The sequence below is a fragment of the Cavia porcellus genome, unplaced genomic scaffold, assembly GCF_034190915.1.
Source record: "Cavia porcellus strain 051 isolate PalLab524CR breed Dunkin Hartley unplaced genomic scaffold, mCavPor4.1 scaffold_31, whole genome shotgun sequence".
In the NCBI taxonomy this organism is placed as follows: domain Eukaryota; kingdom Metazoa; phylum Chordata; class Mammalia; order Rodentia; family Caviidae; genus Cavia; species Cavia porcellus.
The window spans coordinates 3919738-3941530 of NW_026947514.1; the positions used below are offsets into that span (position 1 = coordinate 3919738).

The 21793-nt window shown below is 51.9% G+C and overlaps 1 long non-coding RNA gene across 2 annotated transcripts in view; it reads right to left on the minus strand.

Annotated features, from left to right (window-relative positions):
- Positions 1 to 21253, minus strand: part of LOC106026046 (uncharacterized) — a 41269-nt gene extending 20016 nt beyond the window's left edge. For both annotated transcript variants that reach the window (XR_001199666.2, XR_010044791.1), the window contains exon 1: positions 20388 to 21253. This is a non-coding gene — a long non-coding RNA (uncharacterized LOC106026046). The remainder of the gene's footprint in view (positions 1 to 20387) is intronic.
- Between the last annotated feature and the right edge of the window lie 540 nt (positions 21254 to 21793).

Sequence of the window (21793 nt, forward strand, 5' to 3'; positions counted from 1 at the left end):
CTCACCTCTCTCTCCTCAGCATGCTTCTCTGAGCTACCGCTGGGCACTCCTAGTGCCCACCAGGCTGGGTGCCCAACTGCCTGGCCCTGGCCCATGGGTTGAGTGGCATCTCAGGAGTGGAACCCACTGGCTGGGTGGTCGTGGCAGGCCATGGGCCATGAGGGGATCTGGCTGTGGCTTCTGGGGGTCCCATGGGCCAAGGGTCCCTTCCCTGAGAGCCCGGCTGCCTGGCATGGCCACTGAGTCTCCACAGAACAAGAACTGAGGAATGGGAGGAACTAATCCCCGTGACTGCCCTGCCAGTGGACACTTGATCTGCTGGAGGGGAGTGCAGGGACACTTCCTGCTCACCACCTGCACCCGTGGCTAATGGATGCAGCTCGGAGGCCTTGAGAATCCGGTCCTTGGGGCCGGCCACCTCCTGGAACATGAGTGGTGCCCACTGTGGGCTGGCACCCAGGCATGCCTTCCTAACCACCAAGTGATATCCGGGTCTGGCCTGGGCTCTCTGCTGCCCGGGGGTCTCCTGCCCCCATGTGTCTGCCCTCTGCCACTCGAGCCTTGGCCTTCTTCCAAACTTTAGCATAAAGCTTCAAATGTGAGCTCACACTCAGGCCCCAAATGCACCAAACACATCTGTGTCCCAGGGCTGTGAGCCTGGGGTGAGTCACCAAATATCTCTGAGCCACCCTCATTTCACCTGTCCCAGAGACGGGACATCTTCCACTGGTGAAGGGAGCCTAACCCAACCCCACCGACCCTTTGTTCCCCACCCCGATCACCTTCGTGCTGTCGAGGAACTGCAGTGTGGCTTCCTAGTGGGGCTGCCAGGGGCTGCCGTCACTACCCCTGCATATCACATCTGTACCAGATGTGTCAATTCCTTTGCTTCACACTCCTGCAAGTCAGACAGATGCCATCTGTCATGACACCCACTTTCCTGGTGGGTAAACTGAGCCTGGCCTCATGAACCAGCTGCCTGACTGGAAGCTGGCCTCCTTGAAGTCAAGATCTGGCAGGGAGGGGGCTGCCCACTCCTCCCACTCCACTTGCAGCTGTCCATGGCCCGCTGGATGCCAGGCATTGTCCTCAACGCCAGGATGCAGAGACAACTGGAGGGCGCATCCTGCCAGGGCACAGATGCTGCGCCTGACACTCGCAGAGAGGGTGGCAGAGGTCGGGGCAGCAGCGGGCGCCTAGTCTATTCAGACCGCACGGCTGTGAGGCGGAGAGGGCATTGCTCTGGGGAGGACCAGGACGAGAGGAGCCACAGAAAGGCAGAGAGCCTTTGTTTCCCGAGCCCCTCGCAGGCAGCAGGCGCTGCTCAAAGCCCAGAGGACCACGAGCAGCTCCCCTCCCATCCTTGGCTCATCTGTGTCTGTCGAAACCCTGTAACCTCGTGACTGTGCCGGCCCGCAGCTGTTTATGCGCTCATTGGAATCGCACTGACAATATATTTGTTTAATTTCCAGCAAGAGGGGAAAGATTTGTCAGGGTCAGGGATACGTCTTGCATAAAACATTTTGATTAAACTCTGTTGGCCAGAGAATGACTTTCCTCATTGTACTTAGAGAAATCAGTTGTTCCCTAATTGCAGCAGGGGCCTCGCTGGTGCGTTCCCCGTTCACTGTGCATTCTGGGCCAGATGTTGCTGGATGTGAATTCCTTTCCAGAAGAGGCCCGAGGTGTCTTGGGAGAGGTGTGAACTCGTGCAGGCCCCGGTGGGCCGCCACGGGCTCAGCTGGAGGGAAGCCAGCGTCCTACAGGGAGGCCGGGCGGAGGACCCCCTTGTCAGCAGTGGCCAGAGAGAGTTATTAAGAAATGGGGCTGGCAGGGCGGCTTGGCTCCCTCATAGGTGCAGGGCCCTGCTGGAGAAGCAGGGCGTCTGTGCGAGCTGCAGGGACCGCGGCCATCTCGGCCTTGCCGGAGGGGCCTCCGAGGGGCCTGGGGGCAGCTGGCTGGCTGGAGGCCTCGGCAGCCTTGACCAGAACTCAGAAATCTGGGCATGCGCTGTAAGGAGCTGCGTGCCTCCCTCCGGGGAGGGAGTTGGCTGGACGTCCTCTGCCTGTGTCCTTGGTGGAACTGGGAGTGGGGGAAAGGACAGGGATGGGGAGCCACAAGAAGGAGGACAGGAGCAGCCCCTCGCCCCACACCCACTGAGGCCAGCCCTTTGCACAGGCCTCTCCCCTCAGTAGGGGAGTCCACGCTGACAGCTCCCATGTGTGCAAACCCAGGCTTCAGACGTGGCTTATGTGGAGCACGTGGAACCCGGCCCACTGTGGACAGCAGAGACGGCAGGCAAGCCCAACAGATGACCTTGGTGTGCCCCTACCGGCCACCTGCAAAGATCCCCTCCCATGCCTAGGTGTGGCTGCCTGCCAGTCCACACTCAGGGCTCTCATCCCTGTTTGTGGTAGACATTACAACCAACCACAGCTCCCTTCCTTACAGAACCCAGACATGGCCTCAGAGTCCTCCCAGCCTGAGGCCCCCCTTCCCCACACAGCACTGACAGCCAGGGCGCCGGATCAGAGGAGCCAGTGTGCCACCGGGAGCGCGGTTTGGGTTTGAAGTTTCCAGATTCTGGAGCTGAGCAGTCCAGCACCAGAACGACAGCCACATGTGACCACCCAGGGCGACACATACCTGGTTGTAGAAAGGGGGCTGGATTTCAAAAGCATAACACTACCAAGAATGCAAATTCTCATTTATATATTTTATGTGTCCACGTCACAGTGGTAAGATCTTGGACAGATCAAGTTAAATAAAACCCAAAATGAATGTGCTTTTCAAACGTGGCTTGTGTTGTATTTTGGTTGGACAGGGCTGGCTAGGGTCGCAGGAGCTGTGAACAGTGCCCCTGGTGGCTGGGACGGGTAATTCACCCCACTAAGGGGCTGGCCCTGAAGCTGCGGCCCAGAGCAAATTCCAGGGAGGGCACCACACCTCCCATCTGGGAGGTGGGCACTCTGAAGGTTCCTATCCCATGAGATTAACTGAGAGTCCACGTGCAAATACATTCAAAGGGTGTGACACAGTGCCTGGCCCTGGAAGGAGTGTTGGCTAGATGGGAACCTTGCTGCCTGAGTGGTGAAGGCCCCCTTCTCCGAGGACCTCCCAGCATTCTTTCCATTCTCAGCTGGACCCAGAAGGAGAGAACAATTTCCTGCTGTGTACTCCTGAAAGCCTCCCCACTTGGGTGAGCCGCCCCTGAAACCAATTCCTGTGTCTCACGGATAAACTTCCCCACGACCCTTTATTTGGGTTCCTGCCTGCCTAGCCTCCGTCTCTAATTTGTGTTAGCCCCCACTCTCTTGCTGTTCCCTGAGCCCATTTCCACAGCGCAGTTGCTGACACTCACACTTCTAGGTGGCTGCTTAGTCCAGAGCTACCTCCCAGCTGAGCCTTTCCTGATACAAAGCAAGTAAAGCTAGTTTTGCACTTGCTGTAAAACTCAGAAGAGACAGAGCAATTATAAAAGGGGTTTTTCCTAATTTCACCGCCAAGAGACCGGTTCCCGGTGCCTTCTGGAGAGTGCCGCCTGACAGAGATGGAAAGGCAGCCACAGAAGCTATTATAGATTTTCTATGGGCTCTTCCTCTGTGTGTGTGTGTAGGTGCATTTTTCTTCTTAAAATGTTTTATTAGTGCACATGTGTAGTTCGAGATGCTTCCGTCTCTTGTGTGGAGCTGGCCCGAGTACACCTTAACTCCTTTATCCAACCCCGCCCCTCTCCATCTCTTGCTCCTCTTCTCCTTTGAGAATGATCTGCCCCCCTACTGCCTATCATCCATCTTTTGTCTTGCTTTTTATTTATACTTTGGGCTGCTCGTCTAGGAGAACCCACGAGATATTTAGGCTTGTCTTTCACTTGACATGATGGCCTCAAGGTGCAGCCATTTCTCCACACGTGTGTTAAAAGGTAAGCCAGCCAGGCGAGTTGGGTGTAACAGTGTATTTCACTGCATCCCAAGAATCACGTCTCAGATGTAATCAATTTTTTTCTTTTGGGGCTCAAACTCACAACTGCCTGCTTGCAAGGCAGGTGCTTATGCCGCTAAGCTAAATCCCCAGCCCCAGATGTAATCAATTTAAAAACACCAGTGAGGTGGTTGGTGGTCTTTGTGATGTCTTTGGAGCCCAGTGGGTTTTTGACACCTACAATACATCTCAGTATCACTGACCATATTTCAAGTGCCCAACATCCCCAACGGACAAGAACACCTTGTTGGACCTCACAGGTCTGGAGGACGCAAGCTCAGCAATGGGTGGCTGACACAGTCTGCAGGGTCTGGGCCCCACTGGCCCAGCCTTGACTCTGGGCCTTGCGGTCACAAAGTCCTGGACTTCTTTGGGACGAGCTGCTCTGTGTACCCTGAAAGGCAGTGGTCCTCTCTCTCAGGAGGTCCACATGTTGTCTCTTGAAGATAGCAAGGAAAGGAGACAGGGACTCTGTGGTGCCCTGGGACCACTGTGTGGACCAGGAGAGCCCCAGAGCCCCCAAGGCCTCCTCCTGAGAACTGCCGCTGCCCCGTTTTCCACGTTCACTCGAGTTCCCTCGAATTTTTCCTATGCAGAAGCTCCCAGACGCCCAGCACTCCAGGCTTGACACCCTGCCAACTCGGGCTGTGCACACTGGGCTCCCCGTACTTCCCGAACTGAGTGTCTCCCGAGATGAAAGACTGTAAAAGAAGATAAAAATAGTCCCAGCGAAAGGGATGCTCAGCTGGCCCAGTTTGCAGAGTCCCCGTTTCATCTCAGATGTGAATAATTCATCCCTTCTAAACTACTGCTGTTAAGTTAGGGGCATCATTATTACATTTTCTTTGATGACATCCTCGAAAAAAACCTCATAAACACCCTGCATATTACAAGGGAGCCCAGAGAGCGTCATTGAAAGCCATTTGCTCGGGCAGAAAGTAGCACCCATGATCCGTGTGATCCACTTGTCCCCAGGGTGACGAATCAAAGCTGCCTTTGGTTTCCTCGCAGGCACAGTCTGCGGGCTCTGACCTGGTTTCTTTTGAAGAGTTTTTGGAGAGGTCCTGGAGGAGGGAAGAGCCTGGGGTGCAAGCCGCCTCTGCACCAGCTCCCTCGGGGGCCTGTAGCCTCAGTTCCCTCCCGGAGACAAGCACAAGTTAATCACTGTGGAGTGAGGCCAGCTCGCTTTGTGTCCCTAGAGCAGCCGAAGGAAGTCTGGGAATCTCAACAAGGATGTGAATGACACGGATCACCACCATTATCCATCGGCCGCTTATGATAACCATTTTACAGTCAGCCACACCGAGGCACAGAGCACGGTGGAAGCTGTCTGCTCACCCTGCCCTGGTGCATCTCCCCAGAGACACCCCAACAGTTCCTACACCTCAGCTGAGTGTAGAGCTGGCAGCTTCAGGACTGGTTTCCAAGGACATGACTGAGCTAGGCGACAGCAAGTTCAAGGGCACCCAGCAAGTTTAAGGTCTCTTGCAAAGCCAGGCACCCTTCCCGGCAGGACACCTGGATGCTCAAGCAGCAGACTGCAGGCAGGAGGCCTGCAGGACCCCATCAGTGAGCATCTGATACAGGGCTCTGCAGACTTGCCTCTGTAGTGGTTGACTGATTGTGTCAACTTGAGACATTTAGAAGCTTAACTAAATGGGTTTAGCAACTCTACACCCAGGGTGTAGAAAACCCACCCTAGGTGGCTCCTTACCTGGAGGTCCAAAAGGAAAGGAGGAAGGACAAACGCATTCCATTCTTGGGGGAAGCTCCAGTCTTCGCTTTTGGTTTGGACCTGGTCTCCTGGCTTCCAGTGCAGGCTCGGCAGCTTTCTGGCATAGACTCTTCAGCCTTTCCTCGTACAGCCTTCAGCCTTCAGCCTTCTGTCTCATACCCATCAGCCTGCTGGTGTGGACTTGCACGAGACACTAGGGTGAACTCCAGACCTTGGACTGACTCCTTCGGCCTCCAGTTTGTAGACACCCTCTGCACGCTTCCTCATCGGACTCTGTGGCTGACCACCGTAAGCCAATCTTGTTGTTTCTTTTACATCTGTATATCTCGTGTTGTATCTGTTCTCTCTAGTAAAACCCTGTTCTCTCTAGTAATACACTCTGTCTTTTACTTATTAAAATTATAAGATCTTTAATTTCTGCACATTCTTATTTAGAAGGCTGAAACGCAGAACGGACTTTCAGGAGGTCTCCCTGGCTGAAGAAGGGGTTGGGAACATCTACAGCAGTCCCCTTGGGCACCCTGAGCTCATGAAAACCACTGCTCTGGGAAGCTTCAGGGTTTGACCAGATTGGTAAACTGAGTCCCTGAGAGGATTGCCCAGAACTGATGTCTGTGTGCAGCACTGTGCCCTCACCTGTCTCCAATGGCCCCGCAGTCCTCAGTCTCCCTGAGTTCACCAGCCTGGGTGTCTCGGACAGACCTGGTCCCATTCCAAGCCCCACACTTGGGTTACTTTGCCCCCTCTGGTCCAATGACTGCCGATAAAGTCCAGGTTTTCCGTTTCACTTTGCGTAGGAAATCAGAGCCCCGAGCCTCAGTTCAGCTTCCCCTGTGGAAAATCCACGGTGCCATTTGGTGTGGGCTCACCGGGTCCCTCTTGGCCTCTGGAGTCTTCTCCCGGGTACAGCAGAGCCAGGCAGGGGTCAAGCACACTGAGGGCCCGGCATGGCTCTGGGGGGCGAAGGGACCGGCATGGCAGCTTCCTCAGCGGGAGCTGCTGTGTCTGGGGATGGACACTGGAAGTGATTTTCCTTGCCCCCAGCAACTGCCCCTAGATGGGCTCACTGCCTTCCCCTTCTTGGAGAGGACAGAGGACTGGCCTGGTGCCCTTGCATGCCCGAAGGCCTCGGAATCCCTGTTTTGACTATGCACCTCCCTCCCTGCCCTCTGAGTCCTGTCCATTCTGAAGCTGGTGTCCTTTGCCAGAGTCCACGGATCACTAAGTGTTGGTTGTCATTTTGATGTCCTTGCTCCACTGGTGGGACCTGTCATGGGGTGAGCAGAGATTTCTAGGGGCACAGAATGCCCCCAAGAGGCTTCCCTTTCCCTGGCCTTGTGTCATCCTCGCAGGGAGCCTTGAGCTCCCCTGTGCTCCTGGGATTTCTAGTCCTCTGGGGACATCCCTTAAAAACCTGCTCCCTGTCACGGAGTGTCTGGCACCTGTCTATGTAACCTCCCCCCACCCCGACTGACTCCTGGGCATCCGGGCTCTGGGCTTCTCTGTCCTTCTGCTGGAATTACCTGTGGGGGCCCACGTTGAGCCTGCCTCCTGTCACCCTCCAGTGCGAACAGCCTGTCTGACCTACTGCCAGAGAGCCCAATGTACCCAACGTATTGGGGGAATCCAACTTCATCACTGGGCATCTCCCCAGACATGACAGAGGAGTTTGCATTTGTCCACGGGAAAACAAAACAAAACAAAACAGAACTCCCACTGTCTAGGGATCTCTTCTTCTCCTTGTCTCTGTGGCACCAGGCACACCTTTCTCATACAACCGTTCGGGTGCTTCCATCTTGCTGAGAATGGCCAGCCCCGTGCACCACGCACCACACACCAGGACTGCTGGAGAGGCTCAGGCCACCTGACGACTTTCATGGTGTGAAACTCCCCAAAGCTTCCACCTGACTGGGGGTGCAGAAAGGGACACGCCTGCCTCTTCCTCCCACCTCCACCCACCGTCTCTGTCAGAAGCAGCTCCAGGAGAGCCGCTGCAGAACCTGCAGCCACACCCTCAGCTCATTGCTTTGGTGCAAAGCTGTGTTGTCCCTGTGTCTTGCATGGTGGCCCTGTATTAGACACTCTGGCTCACCATGCTGCCTTGGTGACCCCCATCCAGCAAGGCAGAGCCCAGGGAGCAGCAGGACCCTCCAGAGCACTGGGCAGAGGGCAGAGTCCTTGCCCCAAAAAGGTCGCCCTCCAGCAAGGTCCTGGGGGTCCTTGGGGTCTGACGGAGGAGGCATTGTACAGGTATTTATATCTGGCCTGGGAAGCAGGCCGGATGGATGTGCGCCTTCCATGTGGGAGCTGGAGGCTGGCGACTCCCCTCCTTGGCCCGAAGGCAGGTATAGGGGCATTTCTGCCCGCTTAACACTTCAATCCCTGTTAAAAAGGAGGTAGTAAAATACAGATGGGCTGGCCACTGTCCTTGGTGGACCCAGAATTCCCAGCTGGGCCCTCTTGGTGGGAAGCCATAGAAACATGTCCCTCCCGGGGCCTCAGGGTTCCAGTGATAGAGAAGCCCAGAGGAACTGCACTCCACAGTCTTCAGTTTGGTCCTCTTGCTTTAGCATCCTAAGGCTGAGATCTGTAGAGCCTGCCCGAGAATTTGCATTCCCAGGCCCGGAGGGTGTGCCTGCTCTGAGCGGGGGCAGGAGGGCAGGGTGCACAGTGGCCCTGGGGGTCCCTTTCCCAGCCCTGTGGCCACGTTCCCCTCACCAAAGTCACCAAAGTTCCCAAGGAGCCCAAGGCCGCAGTGCCTGGGCTCACGGCCTGGGGCCAGAGGTTGCTGCAGTGCCCTCGGGCCACCAGGGGGCAGAGGCACCCAGGCGAGGCCGTCCCGTGCGCTCCAGTGAGCCGCCCAGCACAGAGCTGAAGTCCTGAGGACTAGTGGAGGGGATCAGCTCAGGCGGGGACCGCGGGCACCCTCCCTGCAGCCCGACAGCGTAGTGCGTGGATCCGGGCCCCCCTGCCTGGGGAAAGTTCCAGAGGTGCAGCTCAGGCCTCCTGCGCCTGATCCAGGCCGGGAACCTGGGATCTGAATTTCTCACCAGCCCTGCATCCTGATGTGCCTGAGGGTTGATCCTCTGGCTCCTGTGCTGTCCTCATTCACCCCTATTTACAAGAGGGGTAAACTGAGGCCCCGATAGGGCAGGACCTCCAGCCCAGGCCCACCCCCACCCCTCCCTGCCCTCTGCCAGCACCCTATGACTCTGCCTTTGTTGTGGTGGATGTGCTGCTGAGAATTTCTTAATTCCCCTTTGAAAAAAAGACAGGTTGTGCTTTGTGCAGAAATCGTTATTCAAAAATTACAGACTCTGGTTGTTTCTATGGAAACATTTTTCACCTTATGCAAATGAGAGGAGAGGCATGAAAACAACGCCTTCCCTCCCGCCCGCTTTTTGCTGTTTGGAACCTTGAAAAGCAGCAGCTGAAAGTTTCATCTTAGAGCAGGGCAGTGGCAGGAGGCCTCTGACCCGAGAGTGCACCTCCTGAGCTCCAGGCCTGCACCAGCCCCGCAGTCCTGGACTGCCCAGCTCCCAGCACCCCCACAATTAACAGGTGGTGGGGGTCATTCAGAGTGTCCTCCTGGCCCTTCCCCCCGGGCAGATCCTCAAAGCCCAGCCCAGTCCGGAGTGGGGAAAGGACCCCTGTCCTTAGGTCTGCACCACACCCCCATGGGGCACCTGTTGTCCACCCAGCCTGCAGGCTGCTTCTGCCTCCAAGGAGTGGTTGGGGCTCGGAGGCCTGGGGCAGAGGTGTCAGCTCAGGGTCATCTTCCCTCGGGCAGCTCAGGGCCCATGCGCAAGTGTCTCCCAGCTGTGTGGCCGAGGACCAGTTGTTCTGCCTCGCTGGACCTGGATACTTGGGCTCACAGCATGCACCTGGCAAAGGGTGATATCTTGAGCATTTAGCACACAGTAGAACTTGACCCCCAAGATGTCCCAGTGAAGGAGATAGGGTGAGGGCAGACCCATGGGGACCCAAAGTACCCTGGGGAAATGTTTCTTGAGCCCCTGTCCTGCTGACCGGGTCTCCCAGCAGCTAGGGTACTGGACTGGAAACGAGGAACCTGGGTTCGAGTTATGAAGCAGTGATGCCTCCTCTCCCTTATGTAATTCTGGAGATCTGCTCTTCTCCAGGCCCCCACCTGGTATAGAGTGATCCCCAATGGGGACGCTCTGTGCTCCTGTTCCTGTGGGACTCCTGGCTCCCGATTAGTGCCTGACAGTGATAAAGTTGACCCCAGCAGTTGTCCAGGGCCAGATGGGATTTGGGTTGCTGAAATGTATTACTGTGGTGTTCACAGCCTATGCTGTGTGGGGTGCTGATCAGTAAAGACTAACTTTATCGGTAAAGAGTAACTGTAACTTGGCATAGACCCCATGAAACGGTCAATCTTGTATGCCCCGATGCCACTGAGATTCCCTGAAAGGATCATCTCCTCCACTGGTGTTCCACATCAACCATGCCCGGGGCACCCACTGGGCTTGCTCCAGGAGGAGACATAGGCTATAACCACCCAAAGCTAACCACCAAAAAAACTGTAAGGCTTTGCACACACATACATACACACATGCACTCTGCGTGTGGGAGATGATTCTGAGGGTGTCAGGCTGAGAAAGGAAAAAAATATAACACCAGCTCAGGCCACGTATATTGGCTGAGCTGCTCTTACTAGAAAACCAATCGATTTCTAGCATGTGTTAATAGCTTAGTACCAGAGGACCGATCACTGCCAACTTAGGCTGAAATGGCACAGTGATCACCCCTGGGTTTATGGTTTAGGAACCTGAACTCAGTTTACCTGATCTTTGGGTCAAGCTTTCTAACAAAGCGGAAGCCAGGGCATGAGGCGGAGCCTTACTGGGGAAATCCAGCTCTAAGCTCACAGTGGGTAGAGTGCACTTCCCTGCGGGCTTTGGACAGAGGGCTGCATCTGGTAACACGTGGCTGGTAGCTGCAGGCTGCCCTCAGGGACCTCTTCAACACAGTCGCTTGCTTTAGCACAACCTGAAGGCTGCAAAGGACCCAGCTGGCCAGGGAGAAGCCGCTAAGCAGTGTAACCTAACCACAGAAGTGACCTTTTCCAGAGGGGAGAAGCTGTCTTCCTTCGTGTCTCCTATCAAGAGTCCTCGTAGGCGGTGCCTGCTGCAGGCTCAAAGTGCACATGACTGCTCGTGTAGCTGGTGGTCTAGATCCTGGGCTCACGGATGGCCCACAAGAGATGAGGCTGTGGGGCTGGAGGCTCCCTGGCACTCTGCAGAGGAGGAGCCCAGAGCTGTCTGGGAGGGAAGCCAGATTCATCATGCGAAACTGCACACTCAGCCTTCAATCGTGATCCACAAGGAAGCGGGAGCATATGCTGGACCTTCATCTCCATGTGGCAATGAGGCCTTGGGAGCATGCCCTGGTCATGGAGCGGCTGCCCTTGAAGTATTAATGTAGCTCTGCTGGGATCCAGTTAACGTCAGTGGCAGGGAGCTGTAATAAACAGAGCCCAGCCCCTGATTCTCTCTGGCTTCCTGTCTTGCCGTTCCCAAGTCTTCCACCAGAGCTGAGTGGGAGCAGGTGCTGTGCTCTGAGCAGAAACAAGCCTTTTCTCCTTACACTATGCCCACCTTTAGGTATTTTGTCATAGCAACAGAAAATGGACTAAGACAACCTTGAAGGCACTCCTTTCACTAAGGAATTGAGAAATACGAGGTACGATAAAAATATAGCATGTGTTTTAAAAATTACAGCAAGAGTTGGATTACCCTGAATCTCCCTCAGGTCCTCTCACTTCCAACACACTCATCCCATCATGCATGCTACTCTCTGAAGCAGCTGCAGAAGTTTGTTTCTGTGTCTCGAGTTGTCCTGAGTGAACTCAGAATGTTTACCTTTCTGAGCATCATGACTTGGGGGAAGAGCCAGAAGTCACACGATGCCAAGTCCCGTGAATAAGGTGAAGAGCTCGCGTGCCAATGCTTTTGTGAGCCTTCCTTGCCTTTGCGTGACACTCGGCAGCAGTGATCACCAAGACATTCACGAGAGAACACTTGAGAACTGCTTCAGAAGTGCAGGGATGATGGGATATGTGTGTTCAGCGTGTGTTTTACTGTAATAAAATTTTGAAATTTAAACTTCACCGTATTTCTGATCACCTGTTCTACACTAGCACATGGACAGCTTGCTTCCCTGCAACCCCTGTGGTTGCCCTCCTTAAAAGGCCAGCCATAACCACAGGACACATCACCCTTGTACTCGTTCATTTTCTCATGCTGGGACAAAGTGCCCAACACCCAAAGTTAAAGGCAGAAAGGTTTATTTGGCTCTCGGTTTGTAGAAGTTTCAGTCCATAATCAGCTGGCTTCAAGGCAGGGTGGTGGCAGACAGGCATCACAGAGGAGAAACAGTCCACGGTGGGCAGAGCAACAAGGATGACCCCAGCTCTTCCTGTCCCTTGTGTCTTAGCCAGGATGCTTAGAGCAGGCAGCATTCACACCCTTCATCCTAGTGCCCTTGATCCTGCCATTACACCATGAATAAATTCCAGATCACTCTCTCTAAAGCCAGACACCTCTGCCCACGATCCAGCTACCACTGCATGAGGCTTTGAGGGGGACATCTAGGCACAAACTGTAACAAGCCCCAATCTGGGGGGCCTGACTTTTGTGAGAATGAGAGTAGCTGAGGTCAAGTGGCCTCGTGTCATTGCCAAAGACCAAGCGGGGGTCTCCACCATAAAGGGCAGTAAGGGTGGACAGGTAACCTTTGGTGGCCGCTCACTTGTACACGAGTCTCTAGCAATGAAGGCCCTGCTACAGCCTTGATTTAAATGCATAGCAGGAGAAACTCAAGGTCTGGGAGCCACAAACGTGACTAGCTGTCACAAGGACACTCAGCCTCTTACCCAGTTTCCAGGTCTAAGTCAACTCATAGACCCAGAGCGACTGGACTAAAGGGAGGCCAGTGTTGTGATCACCTCAGAAACTTCCCTGCACACCTTCACTGAAGGGATCTGTGGTCACGTTCCAGAGTGAGTGTGTGCTGGGGACACATTGGCCCCAGAGTAAAGCTACTTCCCAAGGACCCAACCTGCCTTCCGGGCCATCAGTCAGAATGGCAGCCAACAATGGACAAGTGACTGATGGGTAGAGAGGTGGCTCAGGTCTGGGGAACTTGAGATGCACTACTCAAGAGGTGGTGGCACCCAAGCTGCTGCCACGAGCTCAGCAGCTTGTCCACAGGACGGATGCTCCTACCACAATGCTCCACCGAGTTGGAAGTTGAGATGCCAGAACACTCAATCCCCTTAAACTACTGAGTTGAAAATACAAAGAAGAAGAAATAGCAGGCGAAGGAGTCCTTGGTTAGCTGGCGTCATTGATCGTGACTATCCAGGGAATCGGGCTGGCGCTGTGCCATGCAGCAAGGAAGATGAACAGGAATCAAGGGGACTCTCCAAGGCCTTCCCTAGTGTCTCAGCCTCTTCAAGCTGTGGTAACAAAATACCATAAATGACATGGCTTATAAGAAACAGAAACTTATCCCATATATTCTGGAGGCCGTTGGAAGTCCATGACCAAGGTGGTCGGTGTGGGGAGGATCTGTCCCCCACCGATGGAACTTCTTGCTTTGTCCCTAGCTGGTGGGAGGGGAAAACCAGTTCTCTGATGCTGCTTTAATAAGGGTGTTAATCCCAGCCATGATCGGATCACTTCCCAGAGACCTCATCTCCCCATACCACCATTTGGGGAGCTCAGATGTTGATGTACAAATTTGAAGGGGACACAGGAATCCAGTTCTCAGCACTCCAACCCTAGCCCCTTAAAATCTATGTTCTTCCCGGATGCAAACTATATTCATCCTGTCCCAGTGGTCACAAAATATCTTCCCTTGTTCCAAGATCAAAAGTCTAAACTCTGACCTGAATCTCCTCCAACTCAGATGTGTGTGGGATGCAATTCCTCTCCAGCTGTGGACCTGGGGGATCAACCATGTTATGTGCATCCAAACTATGACAGCAAGGCAGGTGCAGGATGGACATTTGCAGTCCAGAAGAGACATGGACAAAAAGGAAGGAAGGTCAGATCTGCCCACTTCCAAAACCTTAAGAGAATGACCTCCGTCTGGACCCTGTGCCTGCCAGTTCCCCAGGACGGGGCCCCACCTGCAGGATACATGGTGATGTGGCCCTGTGCCATGGCTTTTTAGGGAAGCTCGTGCTATAGTCCTCTCAAATTGGCATCGCCCTCCAATGTCTCTGCCACTCTGGAGCTGCAGGGGTTGCCCCATTCATAATTTTGGGGGACACTGCTCTCTGTGAGCCCTGCCCCATAATGGTTCCCTCTGGGCTCTGAGGCTCTCTGAGGGAAGTCTTTCAAATCTGGTGGAGGTCGTCATGCTTAGATGGGGTGCAGTTGGGGTGCTAGGGGCCCAGAATTAGAGCCTGGGGGAAGAACTGGAGCCTGTGATGTAACAGTGGTGGTGGGGACCTCTCTGTTGGTAATGATCTGTCCCCAGCCTTGCACTTTGGGCTTGTGGAGGAAGGAGCAGCCCCTGTACCCCATCTCTAGATTTTCTCTGGGATCCACATCTTGGATAATAGGGTCTAGGCTCTGCTTTTAGCAGTTGCTAAAAGCATATCCTCCTGAGATGTGCAATCCGTACGATCTCCTTATCAAATAACCACTTGGCCGTACTCTGGTCTCTCAAATAGGCTTCTCATTTTTCCCAATATCAAGAGCCTGAGATTTTTGCAACTGCTTCTTTTTTAAAAATTCTGCCTTTGAATTATTTTTCTCTCCTCACGTCTACTATGAGCAATCAAGAGAAGTCAGGCTACTCCTTCAAAATTCTATTTGGGAATTTTCCTCATTTCGTTGCTTACAAGATCAGTGTTACAAAATACCAGGACATAAGCACAATCCAGAAGAATTCTTTCCACTCTATAACAGAGATGGCCTTTTCTCTGTTGTCCAATAGCATACTCCTCCTCTCTATCTGAGGCCTCAGTGGAATGGCCTGTGCTGACCCCATATCCACCAATGCTCTGTGCAGGCCCACTCAGGAGTTCTCTAAGAAGAGCCAGACACTCTCTGCAGCTCTTCTCCACTCCTTCTGACTCTCACAGAATTTCCCTTTACAGGCCATTCACAGCTGCAGACACTCTCTCCAAGCACTTCAAAACTCGTATCACCTCTACCAGCACCCAGCTTTAAAGCTGTCTTCATATATTTAGGCACTTCTCAGTACTGACTTTGTCTTAGTCTTTAGGCACCTCAAATAACATAAATTTCTTTCTTACAGATATGGGGGGAACAAAGCTCAAGACTTAGGCACTGGCAGACCCAGGGTCTGAGGAAGGCACCTGGGGGAGCAAGCTGGCTCTTTGGAATCTTCTGTATAAGGGCACAAATCCCTACCACAAGGGTCCTTTCTCTCTAGCCTTGTCACCTCCCAAAGCCCCCACTTCCCAACACTATCATGTCAGTAGGATTTCAACATATGAATTAGTGGGAGGGCCACACACACTCAGAAAATGGAAAATAGGTTGAGTTACTACAGGACTCATTTCTGAAATGTAATCATGAGGATATAATTGTTGTCTGTGGTTCCCATCATCCTTGACTTCATCCAGGACCTCAGCTGGCCTTTGGCTACACCTTCCTGAGGCTGTGAGTTCCAGTTACCCTGCATTTTGATGATGTGGGGATAGTTGGTATTGGAGATTGAAACCAGGGACTGGCACATGCTAAGTAGGTGCTAAAGCCCTGCATTTAAAAAGCTGCTATAGGTTTTCATTAACCATTTGATATATTCTCTCTCTCTCTCTCTCTCTCTCTCTCTCTGTGTGTGTGTGTGTGTGTGTCCACACAAGCTAACAGTTTATTTTCTCTCTTCCCCACTTTTAACGTATACACAAGCTGTTGGAAGTTAGCTTTCCACTTAGTATATAGGTAAATAACTATTCAGTGGGAATTCCAATGAATTTGAGGAGTAATTCATGCAATCAGTGATAGACTCAGTTACTTATGTCTTCTCATTGAGGGATAAAACAAAAATTTTCTCCCTTGTAAGATACATAATGAGATCTTCTTATGTGGAAATGTAGTTTTATTGCTATACAGGGATTCAACTGTATAGAAGGGTACATACGGAAGTCAAGCGGCCAAGGGGTGAGCTGTGCTGGGTAGCAATTTCTTGGCTCTCAGCTCTGAATGTGCCCAGCAGTATATGTTGTATAAGAAGTGAGCTGGGGCCTTTACATCCTTTTTTTGTTGTCTACTTAGGGTTTGTCTCCAAGAACTCAGGGTATTGCTCAGAACTATTCTAAAAGCAACAGAGGTTTCAGACAGATGTCAAACAGGCAGAGACCACACTGGAGATGTCAGACATCCTTAGGTGTACAAAGCAAAACTCAAAGTCAGTTGGGCCCATGCAGGCCACAGCTACGAGCAGGGAACAACCCTGGAGGACTGAGGGAAGGCCTCCGTGAGAAGTGAGGTTTGGGGAAGCCTAAGGGAAGTTGGAGGCAGGAGTCATTCCCGGTGCAGAAATGCTCACTGCAGAGGCCCCAAAGTGGGAATCCATGTGGCATTCTTGTGCAACAGAAGGATCAGATGTCACAGGAAAACAAGACGGGAAAGGCCTGAGCAGAGGCAGGGTGGAGGGGGCCGTACAAGGCTGCTCTATGTCACTGGAAGCCAGCCAGAACCCCTGGAGGGACTTCACCACCGAGGCATAAAAAGCCCTTCTGAAAACAGAGCTGTCTAGAGAGGATGGGAAGGGAGTTTGCTCCCCACTAACCTTTCTTTTATTTTGAAGGTAATAAAATACAGCAAAACAAGACAGAACAAAGCCAACTGAAACAATGCAGTGAAATTGGTACCGAACTTCAGGGCAGGATACCGGGATAACAGTAATAGGTAGTATGGTATATCGCGTTATCTTCACAATAGTTGTCCATTCAATCAGGTGTAGCAAAATCAAACCAAAAACAGAACACTATAAAACCTATCAGAACAGAATAGTAAATAAAGCAAAACAATCAGAACAAAGCAAAACAGTGAAAGAAATATTGGACTTCAAAGACAAGATAGAAGGACACCCCCCATATTTGCTGTATTGCATAGGGTCATCCTCCCAAGAGATGCTCAGACCTCTGGCCCAGGTCAGCGTAATCAACCCAAGAATACACCCATTTAGTTGCTTTATGTGCCTTAGTTGCTATCAACTCTGGCTGCCCTCAACATCTTTCAGCTGCTAAGCTGGGGAGGGAGGAGAGGGATGTGACATTTGATTCTCAGCCCACGCGCCTGTAGGCTCATGGGAGACCCGCTGCTCACTGGTGCCACCACCTCCCAGGGCGAAGGACTTGTTGCTTTCTTGTTCACCCCTCCAAGTCCCAACACGGCTGGATCTTGGGAGATGCCGACTTGCTGTCCTCCTGACATGCCCCCCTTACTCTTGTGCAGCTCTGTGCTAGCGCTGTTGAACATACAGCTCTTCCCAACTTCAGTCTCCGGTCTGTGTCCCTCCTCCAGAGTCTCTAGTGGGGTTACAGCAACACTGTATCGCCGCGCTGACCCCTCATGCCTGCTCACCCGCCCCCCCCACCCCAACCAAGCTCATCCCCCCTCCTGTGTCCACCCCGGGCCTCTTCAGCCATCTTCTGGGTGCTATCTCTCCACTCATGTAGAGATGGCAATCTCCTGCCCAGTCTCCACTGAGAGATGGCCACTCGGCGAGGGCAGGACCATCTGGCCCCACTGGGGATGAAAAGGTTTCATGAGGACACCTGACTGGTGCCTTGTGCCAGGAGGATGCAGAGATGTTTCAGATAGCACAAATAAACCTGCATTTAGCATCACAGGCACAGGAGGCTCCGGGCTGATACCCATCCTCTCTGCACTTCCTGTAGAGGGGTAAAAGGGTGGGGGAAATGTACACAACTCCTCTTCAAGAAGAAGCACATGCCTGGCACACTCAGGTCAATGTGACAACAATGAGGGGCATTGGGCTGGATCACTGGGGCAGTGGGAGTCAGGTTCTTTCTGGCTAAGAGGGCCACAAGGGCTAGACAATCATTACAGATGGATGAATTATTCACAGCCTGGTCGACCTCCTCGGGCTCCGACAGCCGGGAGCTCACTGATCAGACCAGCAGATCTTATTACCCGGGTGTAATGGCTTCTTTTCTTCGGTCTCGGAAGACAGCGATTCAACATCATCAATATTAATGTGGACTGGCTGATGCGGCAGCTCACACACCCAGAGCCTCCTGGCCTCCTGCAGTCACAGTGACATCAGCCCAGGACCTGAGGTCTGGGTGACTGGATACACCTGATCTTAGAGCCAGAATTGCAGGGCCCCAAGTGACCACTCCCAGGGGCAGGCAATCCCAGGAGCACCTGAAATAGGACATTTTGTTTCCCTAAAGTGGGGTTTAATATTGACCTTACAGCTCTTCCCAGCCTCAGTGGTGTCCCTACCCGGTGAGAAGTGGGGTTCTGTCCAGCACCTGTGCCCCCTCTGAGTCCTGTAGGCCAGAGGTACAAGATCAAGGTGTGGGCACAACCTGGAGGCTGGGGAGAGGGGATACCTCCTGGCCCATGCCAGCCTGTGATAGCTGCTGCCTTTACTTGGTCTGGGACCCAGCACTCCAATTTATTTATTCGTGTATTTAGTACCAGGAATAGAAGACATGACCTTGCACTTGCCAGGTAAGTGCAGTGCCACTGAGCTGCATCCGCAGCCCCAGCCCTCAGCTGCCCACCTCTGTCTTTTCATGGGCTTCCGGCCTGTGATACAGTGTCCTCCCCCATCCCCAGATTTTATGATGCGTGTGACTTTTGTTAGATTTTTAAATTTTTATATTTTAATTAACACTGTTGGATAATGTTAATGGACTGCAGTGTGACCTTTTAGCACATGTATACAATGCGTGATGATCAGATCCGGATAATTGGCGTGTCTTTTGCCTTAGACATTTATTATTTCTTTGTGCTGGAAACAGTCCAAATCCCCTCTACCAGCTACTTTGAAATATTCATTTGTCAACTTCAGCTATCCTAACATGCTGCTGAAGAGAGGAAGCGATCCTTGCTATCCAACATCCCCCCTGCACCCCGAATGGTCCTCTCTCCACCCTTTCCTCCCCCTCACTTTCCTTAGGCTCTGGAATCCACTGTCCTAGTCACTGCTGCTTGGGGTTGTGCACCTCAGTTTCCACATGTAAGTGAAGACATGAAATATTTGTATTTCTGTGCCAGATTTACATCACCTAACATAATGTCCTCAAGTTCCACCCACGCTGTAGTCAGGGGTTGTACAGAGAACACTTAGAATCAGGACGTGGAGTTTATAACATTATTTATGATGGTCACCCAGAGTTAACACAAAAAAGTGCAGGAAATCTGTCCACAACGCTAAACACAGAATATTCAGCCAAGGGCCTGGATCTCACAGCAATGTCTCACATGAGTCCAGATGAAGACCCAGAGCCCATGACAATGCCTCCCATGAGTCCAGCTGGAGGTCTAGAGCCCACGAGAAGGATTCACGTCAATGTGTTTCACAGATCCGTGCTGGAAAGGCCCAAAGGTCAGCGGTGGAGGCTAGAAAGTCCATGCCAGCAGCGTGAAGGAGCTGTGCTGGTGGGATGAGGGTTCTACTCTGGAGCCAAGAAGTCACACTCACAACAAAGACCAGGGCTGTCCTGCAAAGCACCACAGCCATCCTTGCAACACGGAGGCCCTGAGCTCCTCCGACAATTAGCACAGTCAAGTACATGCCAGGAAGCCAGAGTGATGAGGTCATCCTGGAGACCAAGCAGCACACATTTTCCTCTCCAGAGCCAGGAAGCAATGCTCAATGTGAGGACCAGAGCTTCTCCAGGAGAACCAGCGGCTCAGACAGCAACCCTTAGCCTAACTTCTCCTTCTCCACGTCTCTATTTATGCTGGCAACTTTCCTCAGGTGGAACATCTATACTCTGCACCATAGTGAGTTAACCCAGCTGGTGTTAAGTTGACCACCAGTTTTTAATCTATAACAATCCACCCCTGGTCAACTTAATAACCACACACATTTCTTTAAACTAGTCTTTAGTGGCAGATTTGTAAAAGTTAATATATCTTGTTCTATTTAGATTACAACAATTACATATATATATAATTCTTTTTTACACTTATTCCTGCACCAAAAGCAAATATTTAAAGGATGACCAAGGCTCAACATTAAAACACAGTACTTTGATTAATTCACCAGGTTACAAACATATAAAACATTAAAACCGAACTAAAACAACAATTACAATCACAGTCCTTGCTTCCCATTATCTTTTAACATGGCACAGCAAGACTGAAATATAAAGACCTCCTGCAATTCCAATGTACTCTTGATTTTCCCATTGTCCTTTTCTTCTAAACAACTATGTATCCTTTGTATCATCTTTGCAGCGCACAGTTCCAATGGAGCCTTCTTTCTAGCCAAATGTTTTTAAATTATTCTACTGGCGCTTTGCTCTAAATTTCTAACATAGATCTGGTCAAAAGCTCACAGAAGTAACTGTGCTACCATCCCAACAGGAGACTGCCCTGAAATTTTTCTGCCACCCAGGTAATATCTCTAAATACAAGCAAAATGAAGACCAGCTTTCAGCCAAAGCACCATATCCTACCTGGACTCCAGCAGGCACAGCAGTCCTCAACAGAAGCCTCCCAGACTTCCGAGCTCGTAACTGGCAGCATTTCCATCAGTACTCTGATTTTCCAGGTTCCGATAGAGTCTCCAAAATAGTACACAGCATACTGGCATAGTACACCATAGGGGCTGCCTTTTGGCCAGTCTCTCAAAAACTGTCCGAATTCCGTGACTTAAGTCACGTGGCCTGGCAACGTAACAGCAATGACACCCCTTCTCTTGGTACCATTTCTATTGTAGTCAGGGGTTGTGCACAGAAAAATTAGAATCAGGACATGAAGTTTATAACATTACTTATAATGGTCACCCGGAGTTAACACAAGAAAATGCAGGAAATCTGTCCACAACACTATGTCCCACCTGAGTCCAGACGAACCCAGAGCTCATGACAGTGCCTCCCATGAGTCATCTGGAGATTCAGAGCCCACAAGAAGGACTCACGTCAGTTTCTTTTACAGATCCGTGCTGGGAAGGGCCAAAGGTCAGCTGTGGAGGCTAGAAAGTCCATGCCAGCAGGGTGAAGGAGCTGTGCTGGTGGGATGAGGGTTCTACTCTGGAGCCAAGAAGTCACACTCACAACAAAGACCAGGGCTGTCCTGAAAAGCACCACAGCCATCCTTGCAACACGGAGGCCCTGAGCTCCTCCGACAATTAGCACAGTCAAGTACATGCCAGGAAGCCAGAGTGATGAGGTCATCCTGGAGACCAAGCAGCACACATCTTCCTCTCCAGAGCCAGGAAGCAATGCTCAATGTGAGGACCAGAGCTTCTCCAGGAGAACCAGCGGCTCAGACAGCAACATGTAGAGAGCCCACAATGCCTCAACACCTCAATGCACCTCCTTTCTCCTTCTCCACATCTCTATTTATGCTGGCAACCTTCCTCAGGTGGACCATCTATGCTCAGCACCATAGTGAGTTAATCCAGCTGGTGTTAAGTTGACCACCAGATTTAATCTGTAACAACCCAAGTTACTGCATTTGGAGGTTTCCTTGTTTTATGACTGAAGAATATTGCCCCATGTGTCCACATTTCATTTCCTTTATCCATTCCTCTGTTGACAGATGCCTAGAATGATGGCCTCTCTTGATTCCGGTGAGTCTTGCTGCAGTAAACATGTGAGGGAAATGTGTTTCATGCACTGACTTTAGTTCCTGTGGATCTGTGTCTGGCAGTGGACTGCTAGGTCACGAGACAGGTATTTGTAGTTTAGGGAAACTGACACCCTGTTTTACATAATCACTGAAATAATTTACATTTCCCCTATGGGGAGCCCCCATATTTATTATCTTTTGTGGTTTCTTTTTCAGTAGTCATTCGATTCTATGGAGTGAGGCGGTCTCTCATTGTGGGTTTGATCTGCATTTCCTTAGTGACTGATGA